The sequence below is a fragment of the Helianthus annuus genome, chromosome 11, assembly GCF_002127325.2.
Source record: "Helianthus annuus cultivar XRQ/B chromosome 11, HanXRQr2.0-SUNRISE, whole genome shotgun sequence".
NCBI classification, from domain to species: Eukaryota; Viridiplantae; Streptophyta; class Magnoliopsida; order Asterales; family Asteraceae; genus Helianthus; species Helianthus annuus.
Window position 1 is genome coordinate 57,764,632 of NC_035443.2, and position 4,830 is coordinate 57,769,461.

The 4,830-nt window shown below is 32.9% G+C and overlaps 1 long non-coding RNA gene across 1 annotated transcript; it reads left to right on the forward strand.

The window, feature by feature from the left end:
* Positions 1-847: 847 nt before the first annotated feature.
* Positions 848-4,497, forward strand: LOC110905936. Its single transcript, XR_002573534.2, has 5 exons — positions 848-1,101; positions 1,176-1,273; positions 3,176-3,293; positions 3,400-3,561; positions 3,677-4,497. It is a non-coding gene; the product is annotated as an uncharacterized LOC110905936 (long non-coding RNA).
* The last annotated feature ends 333 nt before the right edge of the window (positions 4,498-4,830 follow it).

The window sequence follows — 4,830 nt, forward strand, 5'->3', positions numbered from 1 at the left end:
CATGATTGTATTTCCTTCTTGTAAATATGAACCTCCATATCTAAACAAAAGTGAAAGCGCCAAACTTGGCTTTATAATCTTTACCCGCTATCACTCTAAAGACGAGACGTGATCTAAAATGAAATTTTAAAATCTATGAAGAATCTAAGTAATCGCTCAAATGTATTCAAAACTATTAAAGATATGTGATCATAAATCATATCTTCAAATTAGGACAATTTATTTTTATTACACATTTTGATATAAATTAAGATTTTTTTGTGAGGGACATAAGTTGTTAAACACGTTTAAGTGTTGTCGTATGTTTAATAAAACATCTAAGATTAAATTAATGCAACGTTAAATCACACATGGGCATATTACTCGCCTATTAAAATGTACCAAAAAATCTTAATTATATGGAAACGCTTTAAACTTGGCTATACAATCAAAGCCCCCCTCCCTTCTCCCTAAGATGAAAGCAAGAATCTTGAGTATATTTAAAGTTGAATTCTTAAGATTTATGAAACATCTAAAAATTCACACGTTTGTGTTATAGTTGCTAGAATAAAGTCTCACTAACTCTACTTAGCACACATGTCATATAACTGCCCAACAAATTACATATTGCTATGTGATGTTGAAGCACATGCATAATAGTGTGATGAGAGTGGCTATCCCACCCACCCATGTAATTCGTATATGTACGTGGATGAATGCTTCAAACCTAATTCGATGAAATGTGATATAGAGATACACGACTGTGTAATGTGAAAACTAACGTAAACATGTGTGGTTTGAAGTATATCATAAGAAAAACTACATAATTTTCTAGTCTTAGCAAACAAACTAAATGAAAGGGCCAGAGGGGTAATTAATAGATAAATAGAGTGTAAAAAGGAGGGGTTAAAATGCAAAATTTCACATGAACCACCATTAGTCCATTATAAATCTAAACCCTAATTCTCCATTTTATTATTCAGCGCCGCTTCTGACCGCCGGCCACTGTCGGTAAACCCTAGTTCACCACTGCCGCTTCAGACTGCCACTGTCGGCCTAGTTAACCACTGCCGCTTCAGACGCATCTTCTGCCTCCACATGCCGATCCTAGACAGACGAATGGTTAGTTATCTTTAATTCTTGGTTTATATTGTTAATAATTATACTGACTGACTTACTGATTCCTGATGCTGCAGGGAACTGAAGAATGCGTGTTAATTAATCTTGATAGCATGGTGATTGTTCATAGGAATGTATCACCATGCGGAAGATGAGATCTGCGAACGTGATGCGGGTAACTAACCTAAAAAATCACATTTCTGATTAACCTTTTTTAAATATATACAGATGTTTTTTTGTATTGAAATCCTTATTTGATCGATGAATAAACGTGAAAACATGTGTTTTTTGTATTGGAATCCTTATAAAAAGTAATATTTTAATTAAACAGTAATACACAAAGATTTAAAATGCTCCGTAATTATCTTACAGAGATCTTTTGATTTTGGATGTATTTTTTGTCAGTAATTTCTTGTTTATTTTTTGTTTGTAGACAGTAATCTAGGGGTTATCTTGTTTAATTATCAAGAATCATAAATTGTTATTGTTTAATCATTCAAATGTGCATTTTTTCTTTTCTGATATTCTTTTTGTGTTTTTCTCTTCGGTTCAATAAAAGAAGAGAGTTATGACGTACAATTTTGAATAAGACATGTTTTTTAGTTTAAAAAAAACCATGGTATAAATCTGTGTGACAATTTTTACTGGGTTAAAACTAGGAATGTTCATAGTTCGGTTATAAACCATGGTATAATAATGTATTTGTATTTTATCTTAAACTTTGGATGCTCTACAACTTTTAAAACTTTGTTTAGGTATTTCAGATTAACCTTTTATTCTGGTTATTTTGGATGGACAACCTTTTTTAAACTTATATTTTTTGGCATCCTATTTTATGTTTGTATTAAGAAAAAAACGAACAACTTGATTAAATTTGGACAACTTTAATTTTTGCACTTTTATTTTATATACTATTTTTTTTTAAATAAAGGGCCAATAAAGCCTAAACTATAAAACTAAACTGGAACCACACCATTAGTAATGGTTCTGTTAAAAATGTTAAGGTTTTTGTTTTTGAAATCGAAAACCGTTACCAGTAGTTTAAACAATAAGTTGTCGGCATGTGAAACCGAAACATGTGGACAACAATTAAATAATAAGATTTCGGGTTGCATAATATAGCCCGGTTTATCAAACATGAAAAGCCGGGCACGATTGGGTTTATAGAATAGCCCATTTATCAAACATGTAAGCCCGGAATGATCGGGTTAATAGAAAGGTTGACCTGTTAACTGCTTAATTTTAGAGGTTTTTTTAAAAAGTTTATGGTTATATATTGGGAGGTTATTTAAAAAAAGTATTTATTTCCAAAGTTTGACTTTTAGATTTTAATTTTTCATCTGGCCACCTGGGTATTCGGTTTGCCTTAATAGTCTGTTGTTTCTTTTTTCATTTTTTATGTTAGTTTTCAAATTTATATTTGGTTTACCTATTAATTTAGGAAATTGATTGTCTATTTAAGCCAAACCAATCAACCAAAGTTTCAGTATTCAATCATCTCAGTCTACCAAACTCATTTCTATATAGAATATGTTATACCATAAAAAGGCTCAATACGTCCAAACATGAAACCAAATCAAAGCTAAGCAAGTCACGGTGTGGTTCTATATGCAATTATCAAAAATCGTTACCAATTGGTTAATTTGGCTTACTGTTTAATTCAAAAACCATCAAAGCCCAGACTGGGAACACGATGATTAGTTATACAGGGATGTTTGGATTTGTGTTTCGGAACTCATTTATTTTATCATTGCTATACTTTTTCACATATAGCGTCTCTTTTGACCATATTATCTATTGGTATGCTAAATCATAAGTTTCCAAACGTTCAAGCACCTATTAGGAGCAACTATATGTAGATATATGATTTGTTTTGTGAGTTTAAAGTATGTAGATTATACATGATCGATGGTTATAGGCTAGGACAGAAAAATAGATTTTTATTCAAAAAAATATTAATTGTTTTAGTGATGTGATTGTTAAATTGGTTTTCAAATAGTCATAGAGTTTTATTTTCAGTCCTTCTAACTCATTGATGTTCACACATTCTGACTTATAGAATACTTTTGATATGCAGCAAAATGATTTAATTTCTGGTGTCGAATGGCTTCATATATTAAGTTCTAAGGATCTTGGCAAGCTAATAAGAGATGCCTGGTATCATTAAATATACTATAAACGGATCATCTTTTGAGGTTGGTAGATTTTTTTAATTATAATTTTAATAAATTAAATTATTTAATTATTAATAAAATTTTGCTGACTGTCTTTGTAAATGTGATAAACATCTTGATCTTTCAGATAAATGTGGAAAATCTAGGAAGACCTCTTGTCCAACACATAATGAAAGATATTGTATCATCACTTAAGCCAGATAAGCAGCATTTCAAATATTTGTTAAGTGGTTTAAAATTATTGCATACTCTATGGAATATTGCATCTCACCACCCAACACTTGCGCGGGTTAGTAAATTTAATTTTCAATTTATCTATTTTCTTAATGGGTGAATACCAGCGAAACAAACATACCCGAATTGACCCTTCAATTCTTATGCATGTTTTATTTTTCCCCTTGCAGAAGGCTCTGTTCCTCAAATTGAAGGAACATCTGATGCCAAAGATGCTGAACCAGACTCTATACTTAAAGCCCGAGACTCTGGGAAACTGCCACAACTAACCTGGGTTGAAGATGGAAGAGGCTTGGATGATTTATCAGGTCCAGAAATGAGTGGGCTTGGGCACATGGTCAAGCCCAACACTTCGAAAGCTGATGGGTCACCATCTGCGTCAAACGGGCTGGACACGAATATTGTCATATATAGTTCCTGATGTAGATGACGAAGCTGCTCCAAATGATATCCCTAGGGATGAAGCAGAAAATTCGGCCTAACATGGGCCCAATGTGGAAGTGGCAGCTGTTAACTCCCAGGCTGGAATGTCAAGAAAGAGGCCAGCTAGTACGGAGGCCTATGATTCTGATAGTACATTTGTACGTATCACACCCTTTCTGGCCCACAGGGAAGGACCTGGTAAACTTGGATCCGAACTATGAATATTGTGTGGTGTTCCGGAAGCTTGAGCGTGAAGCTTAGGTGAACAATGGGTTGACTCATTTGGCGATATTGTGTGGTCATGAACCGATGTGTGGCTCGACAAAAATAATAACAATATGCAACTACGGGTGGTTGTGGACCTGACAATGCGGTTTGTTGACGTGGTTTTTGGACTCCCATGGATGGTTTTTGTCAAGAATCTGAAATTTTTAGTTTGGCACAGAAAAGTGAGAAGCTTGTGATGATTGATTAAGATTTGAAGATTAGTTTTAATGACAATTCAGAGAGTTGGTTGTGATGATTGATTAAGATTTGAAGTTTTCAATAAAGATACACCTTTTTATAATTTATGTTTTGCAATCGATTCCTATAATAGAGTTATTGTATAAATAGTTATTCAAGGGTTTAACATCTGCTTCGGCTTTAGAATGCTTGTAATTATTTGGGAAGTCATAATGAAGAAAGAAGTATAGAGTGTGATAAAAATATTTGGGTACAAACAATTTGATAAACATATAGCTTAAGCCAAATTCTAAGCCAATTTGAATTTTTGACCAAGGGCTTGACTTGGATTCACGTTGATTTATTTTTGAAAAAGGCCAACCTAGTCTTTTAGATTGAAGACCTGTTGATCGTTACTACCAAAATAAAAAACTCCAATTAATTAATAATTAACGAA